This window comes from Acomys minous, assembly GCF_964271855.1.
Source record: "Acomys minous genome assembly, chromosome: 6".
Lineage (NCBI taxonomy): Eukaryota > Metazoa > Chordata > Mammalia > Rodentia > Muridae > Acomys > Acomys minous.
In genome coordinates, this window is record NC_140487.1 from 43,550,203 (window position 1) to 43,576,459 (window position 26,257).

Below are 26,257 nucleotides of genomic sequence, written 5' to 3' on the forward strand. Positions count from 1 at the left end.
TCTGTGGAGGGGTTATGTACATGTGAATGCAGGTGCTCACAGAGGCAAGAGGCATCGGTTATCCTGGAACTGGAGTTACAGGCAGTTGTGAACCACTGGACATTGGTGCTGAGAACTAAGCGAAGGTCCTTTGCAAGAGTTCTGAGCCAACCCTCCAACCCCATGCCCATCTTTAAAGATTAACTGTAATGAGAGATGTTGCTCAGTGATAGAGACACTTGCTTAGTCTGCCTGAGGCTCTGGGTTTCATCCCCCAAACTGAAAGAAAAGTGACTATTATAGGTAAAAGGACACTCACTCATCTTTGGAGATGACAGTTTCATATGCAGGTTCAAAGGTGTTTACTGCTACCGGGTATTTTATTCATATTATCTCCTTTAATCCACATCAACCACAGCTTCTGGTTGATTGGTTGGTTTGTAAGTAAATTTTAGTCCCTTTACTGGGGTTATTAGATGAAACTTCGAGGAAGCTATTCTACAGTGAGCTTCTATAATAGGCCCAGCAGACTGACCCAAATGTAATGCAGAGTCACTCCTGCTGGCCAGGTGCCAGGACAGCAAACTTTGAACTAGGCCAGGTTTCCAAATATCAGAGATTGAAATAACAGATGAGGAGGGACTGGTTTGCAGCCATCAGGAGAAGGAAGAGCTGTGTTGTGTCCCCTTGAGGAGAAAAGATCCAGTGGAGCCCACAGGCTCACCCTAAGGTCCTCGCAGTCACCACGGTGCTTCTGCAGCCACCCTCTGCTCTGCTCCGCTCACCCGAGCACCTTCCTAAGTCTTCAACTAAAAGGAGTGTGACTGCAGGATCCTAACAGGCAAGTTCAGGGCTGGGTGTGGCTCAGCAGCAGAGCCCCTTGTCCAGATTTCAGGGAACCCCTAGGTGTGTCTCCAGCATGACCAAACCAAACCAAACTGCAGGCGTGTACCCTCTAGCCACATCTGAGTCCAGAATTGTGGGATTGAGCAGGTTCATCAGGGAGGGTCTCTTCCTGTCAGAGCACCTGATAGTTCTGGGTGTTCCTCAGCCTGCAGCTGCCGAGTTTCAAACCCTTCACTTCTTCTTCTTCTTCTTCTTCTTCTTCTTCTTCTTCTTCTTCTTCTTCTTCTTCTTCTTCTTCTTCTTCAAAGATTTATTTATTTAAGTATACAGTGTTTCACCTTCATATATGTCTGCATACCAGAAGAAGGTACCAGATCTCACTATAGGTGGTTGTGAGCCACCATGTGGTTGCTGGGAATTGAACCCAGGACCTTTGGAAGAGCAGGCAGTGCTCTTAACCTCTGAGCCATCTCTCCAGCCTCCTCAAACCCTTCACTCCTAAGGACAGGGTTACACTGAGATAGACCTCACAACTCCTCCAGGACTACCCCTGCCTTCACTTATCTTATGGAGGACACCATTCAGCCTTTGCTACCAGCCTGTGGAGCTTCCTGAAGATGTCTCTGGCCACCAGGCTTGGGGACTTCAAGAAGACCTCTTCTGCTGCCTACCTTCCAGGATGCTGGCTGGCCACGGGAGTGCTGCTCAGTGTTCCTGAATCTTGGGCTTAGGCTGAAGGCGATGTCTCTGCTGTTGTTCATATAGCTCGGGGCAAGTACATTCTTTGTAAGCCAAGAACAGCCGCAGGACCAGGCAGCAGTACATCCTTTTACCTGTTTAATCTATTCCCCTCCCCATCAGAGCCACCCACTCCCAGGAACAAATGTTCTTCCACTCCTTCGAGCTAGAGGACTGCTTCAACAGTCACACTTCATGTAACCCTGAGACCTTGCTTCTCAGGTTGAGCATCTGCCTCGTGTTGCGTCATGTTGGGGTCAGTGCTGGAACCCTTCATTGAGCAGCAGTCTGCACTGCGTCATCTACCAGGGGTCCTCAGTTGTGGCTTCTTCATCAAGCTGAGCTCTCAGCTTTGCTGGCCACTGTCTGAGCCACATAACCTTCCAGACCCTCTTCTCCTTCCTCACACTCCTGCTCTGCCTATCCTCAAGATAGTGACCTTTAACACATATAGATAGGTGTTGAATGGGACCAGGTGGAACAATCTAGAATCCAGCTTCCCCCCCCCCTCCCCAAGACAAGGTTTCTCTGTGTAGCCTTGGTTGTCCTGGACTCGCTTTGTAGACCAGGCTGGCCTCAAACTCACAGCGATCCACCAGCCTCTGACTCCTGAGCACTAGGACTGAAAGTGTGCAGCACCATGCCTGGCTTCTCCTGTTTTGTTTTGTTTTTTCTTGTTGTTGATTGTTTTTGTTTTTGTTTTGTTTTGTTTTTTGAGACAGGGTCTGTCTGTGCTAGGCTTGGCTGTCCTGGAGTCGCTTTGTAGACCAGGCTGGCCTTAGTGGATCTCTTGAGTTCCAGGCCCGCCTGGTCTTTAAAGTGAGTCCAGGACAGTCAAGGCTACAGAGAAACCCTGTCTCCAAAAACAAACAAACAAACAAACAAAAGATTAGAAGGGCATGGGAGGGATGCACACCTTTTATCCCAGCACTTGTGAGGCAGTGGCAAGAGAATCTTTGTGAGCTGGGCAGTGGTGGCGCACGCCTTTAATCCTAGCACTCGGGAGGCAGAGGCAGGCAGATCATGGTGAATTTGAGGCCAGCCTGGTCTACAAAGTGAGTCCAGGACAGCCAAGACTACACAGAGAGACCCTGTCTCGAAAAACCAAAAAAGAAAAGAGAGAGAGAGAGAGAGAGAATCTTTGTGAATTTGAGGCTAGCCTGGTCTACAGAGTGAGGAGTAACCCTGTCTCGAAAAACAAAAACAAAACAAAAGGCTTATTTTATGAGTGTTTGCCTGCACATATGTATATGCACAACATGCTTCTAATATCCAAGAGTAGGCGGCCTGAAGACGGTATATGATCTGGAACTGGAATTACACATGGTTGTGAGCTGCCCTGTGCAAGCTGGAACCTGAGACCAGGCACTCTACAAGAACAACTACTCTTAACTGCTGAGCCAATTCTCCAGCCCCCTAATTGAATGATTGAAACATAAAATTAAATTAAGTTAAAAAACAAAAAACAAAAAAAGTTTTGTTTTGGTGTGGGCAAGTACAGAAAACATACTTGATGTATTTTATACCGAAGTGCCACAATTTCTGCTTTCAGTGCTTGTTCTAACTATAGAGGCATTCACTGAGTTGTATAAACTTTAGGTATGCTAAATTTTTTTGCGTGTTTTTAAATATATTTGCAAGTTTTTATACTAAAGTTTACACAATTCAAATTATATAAAACATATAAATAAATGTAAATATATGACATACATACAACTCAATGAATATTTCAACAGTTAGAAATAAATATTCAGAGTAAAGGCTATGGCCGGGACAGTGGTGACGCACACCTTTAATCCCAGCACTCGTGTGGCAGAGGCAGGCTCATTGCTGTGAGTTTGAGGCCAGCCTGGTCTACAAAGCTACAAAGTGACAGCCAAGGCTACACAGAGAAACCCTGTCTTCGAAAAAAGAAAAAGAAAAACAAACAAACAAGCCCCCCAAAACACAGAGTAAAACCTATGAAGCTACATATTAAATTATAAAACACAGAGTAAAACCTATGAAGCTACATATTAAATTATATAGAGAGACATATACATATATATAAATATAAATATATAAACAAATAAATAACTATAAATAAATAAATAAAAATACTTTTTTTAAAAAGATATATTTCTCTTTGTAGATCAAGGCACATAGAGCCACCTGCCTCTGCCTCTCAAGTGTGCCTTTAATCCCAGAACACAGGGAGACAGAGGCAGGAGGATCTCTGTGAGTTCAAGGCCACCCTGGTCTACAAAGTGAGTCCAGGACAGCCAAGGTTGGCTACTATCTTGTTTTCCCAGAGAACTGCCTTTCCTAGAGCAGGAGATGAGGGTGTGGGGGTGCCCACTGTGCCCTAGAGCGGGAGATGAGGGTGTGGGGGCACCCACTGTGCCCCAGAGCAGGAGATGAGAGTGTGGGGGTGCCCACTGTGCCCTAGAGCAGGAGATGAGGGTGTGGGGTCACCCACTGTGTCCCAGAGCAGGAGATGAAGGTGTGGGGGCACCCACTGTGCCCTAGAGCAGGAGATGGGGGTGTGGAGGTGCCCACTGTGCCTGAGGAAAGAATGGTAAGGTGTCTTCCTGTCCTTGAAGCCTCAGATTGCTCCTATTTTGAGTGACATTTTCTTTTTCTTTTCTTTTTTTTTTTTTAAGATTTATTTATTATGTGTAGAGTGTTCCACCTGCATGTACCTCTGCATAACAGAAGAGGGCACCAGATCTCATTATAGATGGTTGTGAGCCACCATGTGGTTGCTGGGAATTGAACTCAAGACCTTTGGAAGAGCAGACAGTGCTCTTAATCTCTGAGCCATCTCTCCAGCCCTTGAGTGACATTTTCAATGTAAAGCATACTTATTTATTTACTTTGGTGTGGGCCTCTGATAAGTGAATGCAGCTGTAGGGGTTGGTTCTGTCCTTCCTGGGTGTGATCTAGGAATTGATTATCAGCTGCATGTGCTTTTGCAGGCTGAACCATTTCTCTTGCCATTAAGACTTATTTAAAAGTGAACCAGCCTTCTTTTTCATGCATTTACTCCTCCAGGGTTGGGAATATGGATGGCACGCCCCCAAACACAGCTCTTGGAGCACACTGCACACCTGGGCTGGAACTCTGCAGAGCGGCTCTGAAAGGTGCCCTGCTGATGGGAAATTTGCACCACTATAAATTCTTGCCTTGAGAAATGCACCAGGTGATTTAATCACCCTGCAACTGCTTTCTGCATGACAAGACTAAACTTTTCTCTGCAGTCCCCCAGGAGTCTCTAGGCTCCCACTGGAAGGACTCTGAACCTCCAGCCTTGCTTTGCAATGTTTTTTGGTGGTATTCTGCATATGTGCATAATGAAGCTGTTTTTCTCCTGTTAAATAGGGTGTGTTAGTTAAGTCTAGAGACTAAAGCTCCTGGAGCCGGATCCAGTAAGTAACGTGTTGCTTTCCTTCCGTTGGGCCAGGTGGCTCCAGCGATGAGCCGGTGGCCATCGCTGCAGCCACCTGGCCCCTGGATTTTGAGTTCCCCTATCTCTTCTTGACTCTCCCTGGGACCGATTCCACGGTAATTTTTGCTGAGTGGGTGAGTCATTATAAGCCAACCAGAAGCAGAGACCCACGTTTGAGCTGAAACTCAGTCTGGGGACTGAGTATAGAGAGTTAAAAATCTGTAAATCCAGAGTCAAACGTACTCTGGTGTCTCATATTTGACCACATTCCCTGGATGGGGAGGCCTGGTGGCACTCAGAGGAAGGATAGCAGGCTACCAGGAAGAGACTTGATACCCTATGAGCATATACAGGGGGAGGAGGTCCCCCTCAGCCACAGTCATAGGGGAGGGGAGGGAGGGAAGAATGGGAAGATACAAGGGATGGGATAACCATTGAGATGTAATACGAATAAATTAATAAAATAAATTTTTTTAAAAATGCAGAGTCAAAATTATTATTATCCCAGAACAAGCAGTTGTCGCGCGCCTCTCCTTCTGACCTGTGGCTGGACGGTGCTGTGATGGGGAAGCCTTTCCCCGCAACACTCGGGGAAGTGGATCTCTGAATTTGAGGTGAACCTGGTTTACATAGTCCCAGGACAGCCAGGGCTACACAGTGAGGCACCCACCGCGCCCCCTCCCCCTTTTCCTTCTTCTTGTTTTGTTTTGTGTTCCAAGACAAGGTTTCTCTCTGTAACTTTGGCTGTCCTGGACTGGGGATTTGCAGACCAGGCTGGCCTTGAACTCTCAGAGATCCACCCGCTTCTGCCTCCAGAGTGCTGAGATTACAGGTGTGGGCCACCATGCGGGGCCTGAGACCTTTCTTCAAACAAACAAACAGGAGGAACTGGGGCAGAGGGGAAAGTCTGCACATTATGTGGTTCCAGTGTGGTGACGAGGCCCATCACAGCCTCATTTCTAAAAGGTGGTTCAAGAAAAGGGGCTTCCTGCCTTCACTTGGGAGGGCCACCTGGTTCCTACGAGATGGCCACTTTAGGGTGCAGCTTCAACCCTGTGGAAATAGTGCCCTCATCAAGGTGACCTCACCTTCCAGGTCACGCTCCTCTGTCTCTGTCTGTCTGTGCCTGCAGCCAAAGTAAAAGGCACAGACACTAAATGATGAGATGGCTCACTGTTTTGGTTTAGGGCTTGGCGTGGCCTAGGTGTGCTGGCACAGACCTTTCATCCCAGCACTCAGCAGGCAGAGACAGGAGGAGCCGTGTGAGTTCCATGGCAGCTTGGGATCCTTAGGTCTCAGGACAGCCCTGGCCATCCTGTCTCATGAAAACAAAGCAAGCAAACACACATATAAATAAATAAATAGCCGAGTGTGGTGATGCACGCCTTTAATCCCAGCACTCAGGAGGCAGAGGCAGGCGGATCGCTGTGAGTTCAAGGCCAGCCTGGTCTACAAAGTGAGTCCAGAACAGCCAAGGCTACACAGAGAAACCCTGTCTGGAAAAACAAACAAACAAACAAATAAATAAATAAATAAAGTAAAAGTCTTGTTTTTGTGAGATGGAGGTGGGTGTGGGTGTCCCATTCTGTAGTCTAGGCTGGTCTAGAACTCAGTGATCCTCCTGCCTCAACCTTCCCAAGTACTAGGATTACATGTAAGTGTGAGCAGCCATGCCCAAGCCTTCATTCAGCTTCTTCTGGGACCAGAGTAAAAAAATCAATACTTTTTTTTTAGTGAAAACAAATGCTAAGTGCCTGTTTCAAACCTTTAGGGTACATTAACTTGGACCACCATCTTCCACTAACCCGAAGGCCACAATTGTCATCAGCTAGCGTGAGACCTACAGCAGACATGTCCCCACTTGGCTGTAACTGTCTTGCTTGATGTCCCTACCCATGTACTTGGTACATGCATTAATTTACAGAGTTTTGATTAGCGACTATAAAAGTTCATCTACCACTTCCACCTGTTGTGAGATGCCGCTGGGGCAAAGTGAGTCTGTGTTCCAAGCATTCATTCCGTTCAGAATGAACTCTTTCTCTCTTTGACTTTCAAGACAGGGTTTCTATGTTTAGCCCTGGCTGTCCTGGAGCTTGATGCTCTGTAGGTCAGGCTAGCCTCTGACTCGAGAGATCAGCCCTGCGAGGTGTGGACCACCATCACCTGGCTCCGAATACACCCTTATTTTCATGAAGCAAGAGCTGTGTTTTATTCCACGTGCTGTGGTGGGACCCTGAATGCAGCTCTGTCTCTAATGCCAGTATCCAGAAGACATATGCCTGCCCAGCTGTGTACAGCAGCAGGGCCTGGCTTCCGACATGTCAGTGTCTAGCCACAGGGGATAAGAATACACTGTATAGCCGTGCAGTAGTGGCGCACGCCTTTAATCCCAGCACTTGGGAGGCAGAGGCAGGCAGATCACTGTAAGTTCGAGGCCAGCCTGGTCTAAGAATACACTGTATATAGCTGCTTTATATTAAAGGGCATCGGAGGATCAGAAGTTCATATCGAAGCCTTACGGTCAGCCTGGGGTACATGAGACCCTGTCATGAGGAAGAGAGAGGAGAAAAGGAAGGAAGAAGAAAGCAACAGAGAGAAAAATGAAGAAAGGAAAGAGCTAGGTTTTAGGGGTTTAGCATGTGTGGGACCCTGGGTTTTACCCTAAAAAAAAAAAAAAAAAGCAACAACAAAACTGAAGATGTTAATTATGCCTCCTCTTCCACTTGTGTGGCCTGACTACAGGAATGCTTGCTAAGAGCCCTGACTTGAGGTTCTGTTTCTTACAATTCCACAGGTCTGCGACTTGTGGGTCTGTCCAGCCGGTCCACTACCCTCCACTACCACACACAGGCTGCACTTATGTGCAGCGCATACTGCCCAACTGACTGAAAGTTTGGGGGGAGCCTGAGCACATGGGGCAGGGCTGTTGAGGAGTGCTGTGAAGCTCTGTGCTGAAGGGGACCAGGAAGCTCAAATAGTCACATTAGCCTGGCAAGAGCAGCCTGGGGCTCAGGTTCATTAATTCTGAACTGGCATCCCATGAGGTGGAGCAGTGAGAGTCACTGTTAGGCTTCATCACCTGCCACCTTGGCATCCTAATAATGAGACCATTGTGACGTCATTCTCATGAATGAGTAACACGGCTGCTGTAATTTTCCCACTTTAAATATATTTCTCTCTGAAGTGAAGTACCAAATTAAAGGAAACAGGACCTTCCTGTTCTCAGGCTGCTTTTGGATCTGGCTTTCCTGAGGTAGAAAAAAATTTTTTAAATGACTTATTTAATTTTATTTTATGTGCATTGGTCTTTTGCCTGCATGTATGTCTGTGTGAGGGTGTTAGAGCCGCTGGAACTAGAGTTAGACAGTTTTGAGCTGTTTTGTAGGTGCTAGGAAGTAAACCTCAGTCCTCTGGAAGAGCCAGTGCTTTTTTTTTTTTTTTTTTTTTTTTTTTTTTGGCTTTCTCTGTGTAGCCTTGGCTGTCCTGGACTCGCTTTGTAGACCAAGCTGGCCTCGAACTCACAGCCTCTGCCTCCCGAGTGCTGGGATTATAGGCATGCGCCACCACGCCCGGCTCCCATTTTTTTGTTTTTCTTAAGGGTTATTTATTTATTTTATGTACAGGAGTGCTCTGTCTGCATGTATGCCTGCATGCTAGAAGTGGCCATCAGATTCCTGTATAGATAGTTGTAAGTCAACATGTGGTTGTCAGGATTTGAACTCAGGACCTCAAAGAAAAGCAGACAGTACTCTTTGTTTTTGTCTTTTGGTTTTTTTCTAGACATGGTGTCTCTGTGTAACAACCCTGGCTATCTTGGACTCACTGTATAGTCCAGACTGGCCTCGAACTCACAGAGATCCATCTGCCTCTGCCTCTGCCTCCCAAGTGCTGGGATTAAAGGCATATGTAACTACCACCTGGCCCTCTTTCTCTTTCCCATGGTCCTCCCCCGCCACCCCCATCTGTTTTAAGACAAGGTCTCACTGTTTAGCTCAGGCTGGCCTGAAACTCAGCATCCTCCTGCCTCAGCCTCCCCACTACTGAGATACAAGCATGCACACCTACCTCACTGTCCTAAACATCTAATTATTTATCTAGGATTTTTGAGGCAGGGTCTTCTTACTGGGTGATAAAGGGAACCCTTTACAGCTTGGATTGAACCTTTTCATATTTTTGGTGTCTTACTCATAAGAAATAAATTGCTATCTGGGTGTGGTGGTATACATCTTTGATTCCAGCACTTGTGAGGCATCTTTGTGAGTTCAAGGCAGCTTGGTCTACAGTCTGGGGTGCATAGTGAGATTCTGTCTCAATAAAACAAACCAGAATAAAACAGTTAAATTACTCATAAAAGGTTGGGGATTTAGCTCAGTGGTAGAGTGCTTGCCTAGCAAGCAGAAGGCCCTGGGTTCAGTCCTCAGCTCTGAGAAAAAAAAGGGGGGGGGGGGAGACAAAATTGCACATAGATTGGGAAGTGGCAAGGACATTTATTTTTTTCTATGGCCATACCACCTGATGCACCCAACCTCATACTGAAGGTTTACTCCTGAGACTTCATTTAGAGTCTTTATTAGAGGAGCAGTACACACATAACTATAAAAACAAAAACAAAAACAAAAACAAAAAACAAAACAAAACAAAAAAAAACAAGGCACATGCCTTTAATCCCAGCACTCAGGGAAGCAGAGGTAGTTGGATCGTTGTGAGTTTGAGGCCAGCGGGGTCTACAAAGTGACTCCAGGGGGCTGGAGAGATGGCTCAGCCGTTAAAGGCTAGGGTCACAACCATAAATATAAGAGTGACTCCAGGACAGCCAAGGCTACACAGAGAGACCCTGTCTCAAAAACAAACAAACACACAAACAAACAAAACAAAATGAAACTGGTGGACAAATGCAGCTTAAACAGGTGCAAAAATAAATCCTCTTTTACAACCCAGAACTCATTGTTCAATGAGTTTGGATATGCACAGGAACGGATATACGCTAACACAAGTATTACATTGCTGAGGCTGATTCTAGCGATATGTTATATATACTTTATCCCGCTAAGACAGTATATTAGATGAATATTCTGTTTTTAAAGGTTTCTCTTGATTCTGAAGTCAGAATTGGAAGATGCCCATGAGTGGGTCCCTGTTTCAGCGTTTGTTGGCATATCCTTCACAAAGATGAATGTTCTGAGTCTTGGGAATGAACACGAGCAGCCTCTTCAGAAATGTTGGGGTCAACAAGTGGAGACTACTCGAAAATGGTTCTTAAACTGAAGAATTCATCCAAAATCTTCTGGCTGAGAACCTTGAAGTTGTCATAGCTATATTTAAACCAAGGAATAAATAAAGGGCTGAAAAAAAGCACACTGGGCCATTTTTGAGGGCTGTTTTCAGAAATCCTGAATGCTGAACACATGTGACCTGGATGGACAGCAAAAGAAAGGACTCATTCCTTAAATAAAAATCTATTGACTTTACAAAAAAAAAAAAGGAAAAATTTAGGCCACTGTGGCATAGTAGGCAGCGGTGGAGAGCTATTCTTTTGGCCTATGCCCTACACCACTACCAGTGACAAAACAACTGACTCTAAAGAATTAAAAAATTCCCAGTAATCCTTTAAGAGAAGGAGAAGGCTGGAGCTCTGGTAGAAACCGGAAGAGAATTTGTCTTCTAGGAAGAAATTTTACCAAGTCCTGACCATGTGTCAGACCGCTTGCCAGAGACACTGGAGCTGAGATAACGATGGCTCAGCGGTGATGGCTCAGCGGTGGACTAGACCACAGCACAACGGGACTGTTTACCTGCGCATACCTCTTGCCTAAATCCTGATGGATGTGGTGTCTCAGACCTGTAATTTCAGCGAAGGAGGGCAGATGGCTGTGAGTTCGAGGACAGCCTGGTCTATACAGTGAGTTCCAGGACAGCCAGAGCTGAGACCCTATCTCAAAGTAACAAACCAAGCAACCCTAAATCTTATGTTGGTACCCTGAAAACAGTCTTGGGTACACCATAGGGCCCCTTTGTCTGTTCCTCTTTCATGGTGGCTTTCTGCTCTTGTCTGTTTAGTTGGTGTATTGAGGATGAATGCCTGATACTAGCTTGTCAGAGCTGCTAGGTCCCAGGCTCTGACCTTCACACCTCCCGGTGAGTGACAAGACTCAGCATCTAAAACAGGAAATGAATCAGGGCTAGGTGCTGCTCAGGGATAGATCTCAGTTCCTGCTTAGAGTGCCAGAGGCCCTTGGGTCCAGGACTAGCCTCAGACAACACAATTATAACAACAACAACAATAACCACAACAAACCAAAAATCAATACAGTGCTAGAAACATCAGAGAACTCTGCTATAGGCCCCAGCTGCTATCTAGTAGCATTCTTTTTGTTTTGTTTTATGTTATTGTTTTGGTTTTTTTGAGACAGGGTTTCTCTGTGTAGCCTTAGCTGTCCTGGACTCACTTTGTAGACCAGGCTGGCCCCTAACTCACAGCAATCCACCTACATCTGCTTCCCGAGTGCCAGGATTAAAGGCGTATGCCACCACACTTGGCCAATAGCATCCTCCCCCCCCTACCCCACCCCCCCAGACAGGGTTTCTCTGTGTAGCCTTGGCTGTCCTGGACTCACTTTGTGGACCAGGCTGGCCTCGAACTCATAGTGATGCACCTACCTTTGCCTCCCGGAGTGCTGGGATTAAAGGCGTGCACTACCACCACCTGGCCCTAATAGCATTCTTAAAGCTTTGATTGGGGTAGCATAGGTTTTTGTTAAGTTAGGACATTCCAATGGTTTTTTTCTGTTTATCATAATGTTAGGGATGTGACAGAGAGGGTCAAGGAATGGCTATTTAGATGACTAAAGATAGCCCAAGATAAACTGTAATTAAGTTGTAGAGGTGCATCATTCCCTACTCTCCACAGTCATTGACGTTTTATTCAGCTTTTGTAAACACAGCTTCTTTCCAGAACTAGTCTTGCTCCTGCTATAAAAGGACACATAAGTATTAGAGATGAGGAAAGATACCCTGTCACCCCAGCTCTAGCAGCAGTCTTGGTTTTTCTTGAGGAGGATTTGCACCAAGGCCCATGCAGAACAAGCAAATAATCAAGGTTTACTTCCATGAATGAGGATGCAAAAGTGGAAAGCACTTTGTGTGTTCAGATTAAGGGCACATAGGCTGGGCATTGAAATCTACGCTGAGTCTAGTATCTGGAATTTTAAGTCTTGGCCTACCCTATTTTCTCTGTGGAGTTCTTCCTTGAACAGGCACTTTCCCAGAAGTCATCCTCATTCATGGCTCAGTCTGTTGTAGTGAGATGAATAATCACGAGGAAGGAGGTGACAGAGGCTGTTTGGGATATTACACAGGGTGACTTGTCTGGACTATCTTAAGATCCAGTCACATAGTACAGTGACTTGAGAGGACTGGGCAGTGAGAACAGACCAGGGAGGGCCAGGGAGAAGGCGCAGCATGTTGTGCAAGCCGGAGTTGAATCTTCAGAACCCATAGAAAGCTATTCTGGAGTACACAGGGTGGCTAGCGATCAATTAAGACACAGACACTTGTTATATTTTAAAATAGCCTTAGTTAACCTGGGGCAGGGCAGATATCAATCCTCTAAATTACCTTCCATAGTAGAGCCTCAGGCATGGGATCCCTGCCTCAATCCCACGCCATCTGCTTCTAATAACTTCTATCAAGCTACCTCCCATCCATAATCCCATATTCTTCTTAATGTTCTTTACCTGGGCTGGATTCTCCATCCACGCCGCCAGCCATGTGTTTTTCCTCTAGTTAACTCATGACGGCCTTCCTCTCCTCTCTTCTCCTCAGGTCTCTCTCCTTTCTCCCCATGGGGGGTTTTCTTCTTTCTAGAATTCCTTTCTCTCCCAGCCACACCTATATCTCCTTTGCCCTGTCCAGGTGGGAATGACTTTTTATTAAGCAAAAGGTGGGTCACAAAGACAGCAAGCAGTAATTAGCATCAAAATACATCAGACCATTTCCCCCCCCCCAACCACACCCCAACCCCCACCCACATACAAATAGGACAAAGCAGACCAACAGGACAGCTGGGCAGGGTATCCCATGCTTTAACCTTGAACCCCATGACACAGGAGGCAGAAGCAGGTGGGTCTCCATGAATCAAGCTAGCATGGTTTCACAGTAAGATCTTGTTTCAAAACAACAAAACGAAGCATGACCGTGCTAGTGGCAGGTGACTGGTGCATCCTACGAATAACAACAAAGTGAAGCCTTTAATTCCAGCACTTTCTGGGCAGAGATAGGTGGATCGTAACACCTGAGAAGCATGCAAGAGGATTGCTGGGAATTTCAGCATATCCTAGTCTTCAGGGTGAGACCTTGTCTGGGGGGGAAAAATACCCAGTAGCCCAGCAGAGTGAGACACTTGCCACCTCAGCCCTTGGGAGTTGGAAGCAGGACTATCAGGAGATGGTCTTCTGGCTACATAGGTTGCAGCTACCTGGGAAACATGTAACTTAAAACAACAACAACAACAAAACAAAAAACCAACCAACCAACAACAACAACCAAAAATAGAAGGGACATTCCACCAGGCCATAGCTAAACAAGTTTTTGAAACATGGGAGCACTGGGTAGCGTGGGTATTTTTCTGTAAGCCTTAGAGAATGGGGACTTTCTATTCACTAGCCCCAAGGGCTCCATTTTCAGGAAGGCCTGGTCGGCTTGGGGCCCTGTCATTAGGTTTGTTTGACTTTGGGGAATTTCTTAGGAGTGACTCTGCTGGGGTCCTATGCAGAAGCTCAGCCCAAAGCATCTATGCCAAGAGCTTTATCTACAGGGAGAGCTAGCAGGGAGGTTACAGAGCAACTCCCCACTCCCCACCTTGTTCCTGGGTTGTATGATAAATACCGGGAGAGGAAATATCTCCATATTAATTTTGTTTTTGTTTTTGTTTTATGGAAACAGGATTTCTCTGTGTAACCTTGACTGTTGTAGAATTTACTCTGTAGGCCAGGCTGGCCTTGAATAAAGATCCATCTGCCTCAGCCTCTCAAGGGCTGGGATTAAAGGTGTGGGCCAGCACACCTGGCATAAATCTTGTAAGATTTTATGCAAATGTTTTAATTGCTCCCCCCACCCCGACACACACACACACACACACACTAAAACCTTTGCTTACAAAAAGGCCGACTGCTTCTTTCAGGAATTTGTTGAACCTGAGTGCTGAGATTAAATGTGTGCTCCCTCGTATGTGGCTGAGAATATTGTTTTCAAGAGACTGAATCGAGGAGCTTGCCTGGAGCTCTGGCTTATGCTCCCAGATCCATGAGCACCTCTTTCCAAATGGTTTGGCCAAGTGCTGTTGCACACGGTGACTCACAACTGTAGCCTCTGAACTCTGGAGGCTAAAGCACAAGGATTATCTGTTCCCAGTCAGGACGACATAGGAAAACAGTGAGACCCTCCCTGCCTCAAACCAACAAACACAAACAAATATTAAAAAATAAAAAAAAAAAAAAAAGGAAGATGGAGGTAGTAATATCAGCAATGTCTGTGTTTGCAGCCTGTGGATTTCTTTTCAGAGATCTATAATCAGCCAGGTGTGGTGGCACACACCTATAATCCTAGCACTTGGGAGGCAGAGGCAGGTGGATTGCTGTGAGTTCGAGGCCAGCCTGGTCTACAAAGTGAGTCCAGGACAGCCAAGGCTAACACAGAGAGACCCTGTCTTGAAAAAACAAAAACAAACAAACAGACTAGTCTACAAAGTGAGTCCAGGACAGCCAAGGCTACACAGAGAAACCCTGTCTCAAAAAAAAACAAAACAACAACAACAAAACAGAGACCTATATTCAAGTGATTCTGGGAATCCTTTTTTTTTTTTTTTGACACAGTCTCATTCTGTTTTCTTGGATGAACTGAATTCACAGAGATCCTCTGCCTTTGACTCTCAAAATCTGGGATTAAAGATGTGTGATTCATTCCCAGCCTAAAAGAAGAAAGACTTTAGGGGTTGGAGAGATGGCTCAGAGGTTAAGAGCGCTGATTGCTCTTCCAGGGGTACTGAGTTCAATTCCCAGCAACCATATGGTGGCTCACAACCATTTATAATATGATCTGATGTACACTATATACATAATAAATCTTTAAAAAAGACTTTAACATAGATGTGATAACTTTAGTCTTTTGAAAGAGAGGCACTCTAAAGGATAAGCCATGTAAGCAGCATGCACACGTCAGAGGAGTAGAGCCCTGGAGCTGGAGCTGTAGGCAGCTGTGAATTACCTGATGTGAGTGCTGGAAATTGAACTCAGGTCCTCTGGAAGAGCAACTAATGCTCTTAACTACTGAGCATCTCTTCAGACCCTGTGTTGGAATTTTTTTTTTTTTTTTTTTTTTTTTTTTTTTTTTTTAGACAGGGTCTCTCTGTTGCCTTGGCTGTCCTGGCCTCACTTTGTAGACTAGGCTGGCCTCGAACTCACATTGACCACCTGCCCTGCCTCTGCCTTCCAAGTGCTGGAATTAAAGGCGTGCGCCGCCACACCCGGCTAGAATTCTTAACCATCATCTGCCAAGAGACTTCAGCCAGATTCTGGGGTGAGGGGGTTCTTTTTCCTTCTCACTGCCTTATAACTGGCCTTGGCTTTCTGTGCTGCTTCAGTGGACCGCTTGTGTTGGTGAGCAGTCAGTAGGAGAGTAGGGTGCCTTTGCTGTGCCTAGGAGTGTGCAAGCACACACACGTGTCCTGCTTGTCACTATCTAGTTCCTTGGCTTATGCCAGTGGTGTGGGGACTGAGGGTGGGAAGGCAGATGGAGAAGTAAGGGGAATGGTTAGAATTCTGGTGTCTGTAGCGTTCATATCAGTTCTGCACAGCCATCTCATAGGGCTGAAGGTCAGTTAGGAAAGGTCTGCAAGCTGGGCGCGGTGGTGCACGCCTCTAGTTCCAGTGCTCAGGAGGCAGAGGCAGGCAGAGCTCTGTGAGTCCCAGTCAGCCCAGGTGCCCAGGTTACATGGAGAAACTGTGTCTAGGGGAAAAAAAAATATCTGCTCAAATTCTACCTTTTTCAAAAGGGGAAGTGTAGTGTTTGGGAAACTTAGTGTTAGAATAAAAGCAAGGTGACAAGGGGCCGTTCTGGAGGGTTCTGTCTGGAGAGGTGTGTATCCCACATGTGTAGGAGCAGCTCAGGGTTTGTGAATTAGGGCATGGACCTTCATGTCTACTGCGCTTGTCATTCTTGGGGGTTGAGAAGGTGGCCAACCGCAGAGTTCTGAGAATGGTGCATCCACTTTCGTTCTTACTTTGCTGTGTTAGCTGGCCTTTGGAACTTTGCTGGGCAAAGATAGAAAAAGTACTCCTTAGGCTGGAGAGGTGGCTCAGAGGTTAAGAGCGCTGCCTGCTCTTCCAAAAGGTCCTGAGTTCAATTCCCAGCAACCACATGATAGTTCACAACCATCTATAATGAGATCTGGTGTCCTCTTCTGGTGTGGAGTCTGTACGTGTATGCAGAACACTGTATACATAATGAATAAATCTTTCTTTTTTCTTTTTTCTTTTTGGACTCAAAGAGATCTGCCTGCCTCTGCCTCCTGAGTGCTGGGATTTTGTTTTGTTTTGTTTTTTTCGAGACAGAGTCTCTCTGTGTAGCCTTGGCTGTCCTAGACTCACTTTGTAAACCAGGCTGGCCTCGAACACACAGCGATCTACCTGCCTCTGCCTCCTGAGTGCTGGGATTAAAGGCGTGCGCCACCACACCTGGCATAAATAAATCTTACAAAAAAAAAACAAAACAACCCAAAAAACTACTTCTTCTGCGTGCTGAGCAAGTGGGGGTGGGGTGAGGGCCTCCTTACCCACCTTTTCTCACTTCTGAGAATCCAGAACAGCTGGGAAGCTTCTGACATTATCTTGGAGCCGCTTCTCTGGCCTGGGCAATGGAGGCTTGGTTTACCAACTTCCAAGGCCCCTTTTACCTCAAGTCTGCTTTATTTCATGCCAAATGGGTGTCACTGTAGAGTGGAGTCTGCTTGGGGCCCTAGTGTTATCATCTACAACGATGATACTGTGAGGGGGTACCATGGCCGGCCAAGGTGTACTCCCTGAGGAATTCTGCCATGCAACAGATCTCGTATAAGGAAGTGTATTGGGGGAGAGGGGTAGAGGGCCTGGAAAAAGGGGTAGACGCAGCTAGTGAGCCCTGGGGGCAGAGAGAGATGGGGGACAGGAAGGAAGAGAAAAGGGGCACCCAGAACAGAGAGGGAGCTGGAAGGGAGGGAACAGAGAGAAGCTGGGACAGTGAGAGAGCTGGACTGGCAGGTGTCCTCATATCCCGCACACACCTGGGGTGGGCAGATGATGGCATAAGCAGTTGCTAGGACCCTGAAGGCAGGCCGGCTCTATTTCCTGTGCCTAGGGAAACGTGAAAGGAACTGCTTGGGAGCTTCCCTCACTCTCAGCACTTTTTTGTGTTTGTTTTTCAAGACAGGGTTTCTCTGTGTAATAGCCCTGGCTATCTTGGAACTTGCACACACAAGTAAGTATTGGTTGAGTGAATAAGCACACAGACGGCTGACAATGAAGGAAGCCAAGTTTGATGGACTCTGGACTTTTGGGACATGCTGTCCACAATAACCTTTGCTTGAACATCTCTGGCAACAGGAACCCCATTGCTTTCCAGCTCATTTAAAAAATCTTATTTAGTCAGAGGTGTGTGTGTGTGTGTGTGTGTGTGTGTGTTGCTGGAGATTGTGTCTTTGATCAGTCTAGGACTGGGCAGATCACTTCTCTGGTGGAATTCATTATAAACACTCCCACTAAGCTAGGTGTGGTAGAGCAATCCCAGTAGTCCGGAGGCAGAGGCAAGAAGATCTCTGAGTTCAGTTCGAGGCCAGCCTGGTCTACAAAGAGAGGACAGCCAGGGCTACACAGAGAAACCCTGCTTGAAACAAATCGCCACCCCCAAGAAAAAAAAAGAACCCCCCCCCCAATATTAAAAAGAAAAAAAGAAAAACATGCCTTAAAGGGTTGCCTACAGGCAGATACTTTTTTCTTTCTTTTTGTTTTTGGAGACAGGGTTTCTCTGTGAAGCCTTGACTGTCCTGGACTCACTTTGTAGACCAGGTTGGGCTCGAACTCACAGGGATCCACCTGCCTCTGCCTCCCGAGTGTTGGGATTAAAGGCACCACCACCGCCCAGCTCCATCTTGATTTTTCAGCTCAGTCTGTTGGCCCAGTGAAAAAGTTTGCAAAATGAGCTGTTGTCATTTTTATCTAACAGGTGTATTAGATGGGAAGCAGGCATATTACTAAGAAAAAGGTATATATACTTTCAAGCACATTAGGGCATTCATGAACACCAATATGCAGCACTCTTGTAGCCTTGGCTGTCCTAGACTTGCTTTGTAGGCCAGGCAGGCCTGGAACACAGTGATCCACCTGCCTCTTTCTCGCGAGTGCTGGGATTAAAGGCATGCTCCACCACGCCGGGCAGCTTTAGAAGCTTATGGACTTTCTCCAGAGGGAGATGAGCAGGTGTGAGTAGCTGTGGGGAATCAGCGCACTGGGCCCTCAAAGGCAGGGCCGACTGGGCATGGCATGTACCTTAGCCCCTAAGGGCAGTTTTGGAGGGTGTGTCTTTAAGCAGATCACTGGATTTGGGAACGGTTGAGGAAGTCCAACTGGAACTGCTGTTTCTCTCTACGAAGTAGAAAAAAATGTGCAAAATGCCTTCTGTCCAGCATTTCAGGGTAAACTGGGCCTAGTAGTGGTAGAGATTTGTAAAAAACAAACAAACAAACAAAAACAAAAACCCCTGTAATCTCAGTTAATTTGGAGTCTGTGAGCTGGAAAGCTCAAGGTCAGAGGGAGCAACTAAGTGGTAGCCTATCGGAAATAAAAGAGGGTTGGTTCAGATTTGGCTCTATGGTAGAATGTTTAGCATGTACGAGGCCTTGGGTTCAATGCCTGGCATCGGGAAAATAAAATTCCATCCTCGGGGAAAACAAAACAAAACCAAAGAGCAAAGGAAAAGAAAAATTCCGTGTGATGAAAAGGTGGTTGAAACCTAGATGCTGGATTAATAGCCAGGGCTACACTGAGAAACCCTGTCTCAAACAAAGCAAAACAAAAAACCCCAAACAGATGCTTTGATTGGGCACTGTGTGCTGGCAATGATGGGGCCTCTCATGCTTCAAATAAGTGATGAGAGTTGGAGACTGGGTCCTAAGGGGGATCGAAGTTGGGGCTGTTTGTTGGCCGGGCCGAACCTCCAGTGTGCTAGCCTTTCTTCCAAACCTCGGGACCAACTCTCCACATCCATAGGGCGTATGAGTTACACTCTGCTATCAGATAGCTATCTCGGAACTTTATGGGTCAGTTTCCACAGTCAAAGGCGTCCTTCCTCCCTGCATTCTTCCAGGCAAGTGCGGGGGTCCCTGGGCCGGTCACCGGTTGCCCACAAGTAGCCTTAGGTTTTGGAGACCTCCAGGCTCAGAAGTATCGCTGGGCGGAGCTTCCTGCTCCACTCAGCCATCTTGACTATATAAACTCTCCTGCGTCCCACCGTCCTAGACTAGCAGAATCTTCCCGAACGCTAGACGGACGCTATCGAATCGGACGCGGACGGAAGCGGGTTAAGTGCTGCTGCGCTTGCGTGGCTTCAGGGCCGGGCGGAAGTCGACGTCCCCGCGCCGCCAACGCCTGACGCACTTCCTGTTTGTTGTTGGAGAAAAGGAGAGAAAGGAAAGCGCGAGGAGACGCCGCCACAGCCACCAGCGCAGCTGTGCCAGAGCCGCGAGGAGACCGGCCGCCCGACTTCCCCGCTTGCCGGCCGCCGCGTCCTCGGTGAGGGTCCCTCGGACAGAGGCGGAGAGCAGGGTTGGCCGCCGGTAGGGGAGGGCCTGTGGAAGGAGTAACCCGGCCCGGCGCCTGGGACACGGGCGCCGGGAAGCCGAGCCGACAGTGGGGCCGGGACTGCTGGCTAGGGCTGAACGGTTCCAGTTCAAGCTGAGGCCCGAGGCCTAAGGTGTTCCTGGTTCGGGTGGTTTCTAGACTGGGCCCGTGGGACGCTCCTGCGGTTCCGGGTCAGGCTTAGCCGGGGGGCTTAGCTGGGGTCCTCTCCCAGGTCGGCAGTGGCGGTTGGGCCCGGCACGCGCGAAGTTCGCCCACAGAGCCACAGGAGTCGGGGAGGCGGGTGTCACCTTGTCCTGGCCTCCTTGGTGCATTCTGCAAGCAAAGGGTCAGATGGCTTGCGAAAAGCAGGGCTCCCCATGGAAAGCGCCATCACTGGCTCGGGCGGCCCAGGCTGCCTAGGGGGCCGGGTGGGAGGACCAAGGCGGTTTCCAGGATCCGCATGGGACTGTTGGGAAGTTTGCTAGGCGACCTGCCTGGCTCAGCTTACTTTTCTAACACTCGTTGGTTGTTGGCCTTGAAGGTTACTTTACTGTGTTTTATGTAACGAAAAGTTTATGTAACTGAGGTTTACAGTAAGTCTTAATTCACTTCGGTCGTGTAGACAAGGGAACTCTACAGTGCAGTCTGTTAAGATTGTCTTAAAAACTTTTGGAGATGGCGATTTTTTTTTTTTTAAATTTCACAAGATGGGCTAAGTTTGAAAAGATTAGCTACCGAAGTTGTGTGCGAAGTGAACCGTTGAAAGGGAATGGGGATGGGCCCGCCTTCTAAGGCATGCTCAAGCAGGTGGGGAGTGTAGGCTCAGTGCACCCACTTTGTTTTTATTAACCTGTTTATTAGAACCGTAGATTTGTGGTCAGGCTTTATAGTATCCTTCACGTTCTAGGCCCTAGAATCTAGGGAAGGAATTGAACTCAGGACTGATAGCTACTCCCCTACTCCGCCCCCCCCCCCCCCCCCCCCCGAGACAGAGTTTCTCTGTGTAGTCATGGCTGTCCTAGGCAGCGGTATCTACTTGTAAGGCAACTGCTGTAGTAGAAAATTTAGACTTAAGCAACCAAAGGAGAGTACAACCAAAAGAAAAAGCATCCTGATATTTGAACTTAGTCTGTTCTTGGTTGTGTAAACCTTCACACTAGACTTACTGATTGATAGCTGGAAGGAATTGTTTGCAACTGTTACCCGACTCCCATGGTTTCCTCGGGGATGTCACCACCATAAGGAGAATTGCCCTCCGGTGTGATTGCTCTGTGATCAGTGCAGACAGCTTGCAGTGAACCGCATGTGGGGCCTTGGAATTAGGAGGATCTTGAAATTTGGGGAAGAAATGCTGCCTTTCTGTAGGTATGAATGATTTGATAGAACAACAGAAAGGTTGAAGTCTTTTCTTCTGTTCACTGTTTTACCCAATTTCATCTCAGGTTTTGGCTTCACTGTGTCTGTTGAAGAAGTTGGCATTTGTTTTGTTTGTTTGTTTTTCTTTTGAGACATTGAAATAGGGTTTTCTCTATGTACTTCTGGCTGTCCTGAAACTTTGCTCTATAGATGAGGCTAGTCTTGAACTCAGAGATTCTCCTGCCTATGTTCTCCCCAGTGCTGGAACTAAAGGCTCACCGTGCTCAGCTGAGTTGGCTTTTAAAGTACTCCCCCACCTCCGCAACCCCCCTTTAGCGTTTCTCTGTATAGCCTTGGCTGTCCTGGACTCATTGTAAACAATGCTGGGCTAGAACTCCCAGTGATCTTCCTGCTGCTGCCTCCCAAGTGCTGAGATTAAAGGTTTGCACCACGACTGGTTTAAAGTACTTTTATTGTACTTATTTTTATTTTTTATTGTGTGTGTGTGTGTGTGTGTGTGTGTGTGTGTGTGTGTGTGTGTATGAAATGTTAGGGCATATAAGTACGCATCTTCCATCGATCTGCCTTTTCTGCCAGTTCCGTCTGTATTTTCTTTGTTGTTTTTTATTTATTTTTTCTTCGAGACAGGGTCTCTCTGTAGCCTTGGCTGTCCTGGACTTGCTTTGTAGACCAGGCTGGCCTCAAACTCACAGTGATATGCCTGCCTCTCCCTCCCCAGTGCTGGGATCAAAGGCATGCACCACCACACCCAGCTCCATCTGTATTTATATATAGCTCTACAGTGCCAGTTCTGACTTTGTTCTTTTTGTTTAGTTTTAGAGTTTAGTGTCTCACACTGTGTTACCCTGGAACTCAGCGATCAGTTTGCCTTTGTCTCCCAAGTGCTGGGATTAAAGGTGTGTACTACCATACTCCGTTTCTTTCTTCCCCCTTTACTTTCTTTTGGCTACAGGACTCACTTGAGCTGTAGCAGGTTTAGAACTGGGTATGTAGATGAGATTGGTCTTGAACTCAGAGATGCACCTGTCTGCCTCCAGAATGCTGGGGCCTCAGCAGTGTTCTACATGGCCCAGAGTACAACTTTTGGAGTTGGGATAGATGGAATTTATGTTGCTAGATTTGTGGGACCAAATTATTTGTCCAGCTGAGCCAGGCCTATAGCCTGAGAAGTTAGCTTTTGTCAGTGGAAGATGAACAAACTGGATTCAGATCTCTGAGTTTTAGAGTGGAACGCTTTATAGAAAGGCAGTGGTGCCTCACACCTTTAATCCCAGCACTTAGGAGGCAGAGGCAGGCTGATCTCTGAGTTGACAGCCAGCCTGGTTTACAGAGGGAGTTCAGGACAGCCAGGGCTACATAGAGAAACTATGTCTCAGGAAAAACAAATGAAAAATACCAAACAGAAATTATTACTTGAGATAGAGACAGGCTAGTCTATTGAGTTGAATGTCAGCTAGGTCTACATATAGAGTCCCTGTTTCAAAAGAAAAACAAACAAGGCATTTTCTTGTTGTAATCAGTGTTTGATGGTGTGAGATTTTTGGGTTATGGACAGACATATAGTATTATTGGGTGGTGAATATTCTTTTTTTTTGTTTTTTGTTTTTCAAGACAGGGTCTCTATGTTAGCCTTGGTTGTGGTGGTGAATATTCTTGCAAACTGTAAAAATGAAATTAGGAATTCTTTGGAACATTAGACCACTCTTCAAGCAGTCCTGTCAGTATTAAGTTGTAGTACCATTTTCCTGTGTAGACCAGCAGCATTGTGCCCATAACAACTGTTAAAATTTTCATGCAGCAAACTCAGAACCTAAGTTTTTTGCTTTCAAGACAGGGTTTCTTTTTATAGCCTTGGCTGTTTTAGAACTCACTCTAGACCAGGCTGGTCTCAAATTTAGAGATCTGCGTGTCTCTGCCTCCTGTGTGCTGTGATTAAAGGCATGTACCACTACCACCCTCCACATCCTTAAGAGTTTTTTTTTTAAGATACTGGATTCCCTGGAACTGCAACATCGGTAGTTTATGTATACAGTGCTGTGCCTGCATGCACACCTACAAGCCAGAAGAGGGCATCAGATCACATTATAGATGGTTGTGAGCCGTGTGGTTGCCGTGAATTGAACTCAGGACTTCTGGAAAAGCAGACAGTGAGTGCTCTTAACTACTGAGCCATCTTTCCAGCTCCTTTGTTGTCACTGTCCATTCCTGGTATGATAGTGTGCCTTTTGCACTGTAATGCTAAGGATGCTCAATACACTTTTAGACCATTTCTGATGCTGGGATTAAAGGCAAGTGCCACCACGCCTGGGGTGGAATTTTGTTTCTAATAAAAATAATGCTGTGGATAAAGTGCTTTGTCAAACTCCATAATTTTGGATGGCCAAGGAAAAATACAATGCAAAACGCTTAAAATACTTTTTTTATCTCCTAAGGGTCACATTGTTCATTTAAGAGGTTTCAGTTGTTGTCTCCCTACTCCCAGGGTTTCTCTGTGTAGCCTTGGTTCCTGCACTCGCTTTGTAGACCAGGCTGGCCTCGAACTCACACCAATTTGCCAGCCTCTGCTTCCCAAGCTCTAGGGTTAAAGGTGTGTGCTACCACGCCTGGCTGAGGTTTCAGTTTTTGTCAGTTTCAAAAGCTACTTCATTTGGCTTATATTGTAGTTTACTCTTAAAATGAGTACCTAATCCGAGTCATAAGGCCCTTTGGGCATTCTGAAGAAACAAAGGTGTTGTGTCTGGCTTCCACACTGCTGAACTGTACTGGAGTATTTTAGCAATGTTGAGACTTCAGAAGGGTGGCTTCCTTAGGCAGCATGCGATTTTTTTTTTTTTTTTTTTTTTTTTTTTTTTTTTTTTTTTTTTTTTTTTTTTTTGGTTATTTGAGACAGAGTTTCTCTGTGTAACAGCCCTGCCTGTCCTTGACTCCCTTTGTAGACCAGGCTGGCCTCAAACTCACAGCGATCCGCCTGCCTCTGCCTCCCAAGTGCTGGGATTAATGGCATGCCCTGCCATCCCGGCTAGCATGTGATTTTTGTCCCCTGTAAAATTTTGTATTTTTTTGCGGGGGTGGGGGGATGGGAATGACGTTGAACTTGAAAAAAAGTTTCTTGTGAGGTGTATGTATGTGTTCATGTGTACATGTGGTGGTGGAGGCTAGAGATAGGCATTGGATGTCCCCATTGCTTTCAACTCTGTGTGTGTTTTCCAGATAGTAGTTTCTTTTGTAGCCTAGGCTGTTCTAGATTTGCTTTGTAGACCAGGCTGTCCTTGAACTCACAGAGATCTGACTGCCTCTGCCTCCCAAGTGCTGGGATTATGGATGTGCACCACCACAGCCTGGCAAACTATTTATTTAATGTGCGTTGGCCTTTTGTTTGCATGTGTGTCTGTGTGAGGTTGTCAGATCTTGCAGTTACAGACAATTGTGAGCTGCCATGTGGGGTTTGGGAATTGAACCCAGGTCCATTGGAAGGACAGTCAGCGCTCTTAATGGACTGAGCCAACTCTCCAGCCCCTCAAACACTGCTCTTAATTTGTTTCTAGCGGGAATGTTGTGACACATGCCTTTAATCCCAGCACTGGATCTCTGGGTTCCAGGCTAACCTGGTCTACAGAGGGAATTCCAGGACAGCCAGGGCTATGCAGAGAAACCCAGTCTCAAAACAAAACAAGAACCAAAACTGACAACAATAAAACCCAAAAACAAAAACTCCCCAAACCCCTCCTAAGCCTCTTGAGTAGCTGGGATTACACACTTGCTTCTTTGTAAGATCCTAGGTAAAACTCTCTTACCATCAAAGGTGTGTAAGGAAGGTGTATTGTGGTTCTGTACTTGTGGAGGTCAGAGGACAACTTGTAGGAGTTTCTCTCCATGGAGGTCCTGGGGATTGAACTCAGACTTGATGGCAAGTACCTTAACTTGTTGAGGTATCAGCACTTATTTCTTTTTATTTATTTATTTATTTATTTATTTATTTATTTATTTATTTTGGTTTTGCGAGACAGGTTTTCTCTGTGTAGCCTTGGCTGTCCTGGACTCGCTTTTTAGACCAGGCTGGCCTCAAACTCATAGCAATCTGCCTGCCTCTGCCTCCTGAGTGCTGGGATTAAAGGTGTGCGCCACAATTCCCAGCCAGTACATTTAATATATTCTTGGAGTTCCGGGATAATTATGAAGTGATATTTAGGAAATGTATCTGGATTTATAATTTATTCCTTCTAAATTGTTACTGTGGTCCCCCCCCCCCCCAAAAAAAAAAGGATTTCTCTGTTTAGCCTTACCTGGCCCAGACTCCATTTGTAAACAAGGCTGGCCTTGAACTCAGATCCCGCCTGCCTCTGCCTCCCCTAGTGCTTCCTTGGGCACACATCTTTTTTTTTTTTTTTAAGATATTTATTTATTCATTCAGTCATGCATGCAGAGTTATTCTTCCTGTACGCCAGAAGCAGGCACCAGATCTCATTATAGATGGTTGTGAGCCACCATGTAGTTGTTTGGAATTGAACTCAGGACCTTTGGAAGAGCAGACAGTGCTCTTAACCTTTGAGCCCTCTCTCCAGCCCCCGGGCACACATCTTTTGTTAAATGTTTTCCATGGCTTAGCCTCAGCCTCCTAGCATTTTGTAGGTCTGTCTCACCTGGCTTGGTTCTCTTCACATTTGCTTCCTGCTTCTGTTCTGTCAAGAAAATAGTACTATATTTAATGTGATGCCACCACATAGGAATTTTTGTTTTTTGAGGCAGGGTTTCTCTGTGTCTTGGACATACTTTGTAGACAAGGCTGGCCTCGAACATAAAGTGATCGCCTGCCTCTGCCTCCCAAGTAAGCGCTTGTTTTTATGGTTTATGTTTCTAATATTACGTCTAAGATTTCTTCACCAAACCCAGATTTTCTTTTGCTTTACTTTTTTTTTTTTTTTTTTTGGTTTTTCGAGACAGGGTCTCTCTGTGTAGCCTTGGCTGTCCTGGACTCACTTTGTAGACCAGGCTGGACTCGAACTCACAGTGATCCACCTGCCTCTGC

At 46.4% G+C, this 26,257-nt stretch overlaps 1 protein-coding gene and 1 long non-coding RNA gene across 6 annotated transcripts in view; one reads left to right on the forward strand and one right to left on the reverse strand.

The window, feature by feature from the left end:
• The first annotated feature begins 19,554 nt into the window (after positions 1-19,554).
• Positions 19,555-26,257, forward strand: part of DNAJB6 (DnaJ heat shock protein family (Hsp40) member B6) — a 57,179-nt gene continuing 50,476 nt past the window's right edge. The window contains exon 1 of one of the 5 annotated variants that reach the window (XM_084786976.1): positions 19,555-19,806. The gene's annotated coding sequence lies outside the window, so the exon portion shown is untranslated. Of the gene's footprint in view, positions 19,807-22,057; positions 22,128-26,257 lie in introns of those variants that run through there. The other 4 variants (XM_084786973.1, XM_084786975.1, XM_084786977.1 and 1 more) reach the window with 4 other exon arrangements.
• Positions 21,731-24,269, reverse strand: LOC311600379. The gene is made up of 2 exons (XR_014780229.1): positions 22,494-24,269; positions 21,731-22,099 (listed from the first exon to the last, which is right to left on the reverse strand). It is a non-coding gene; the product is annotated as an uncharacterized lncRNA (long non-coding RNA).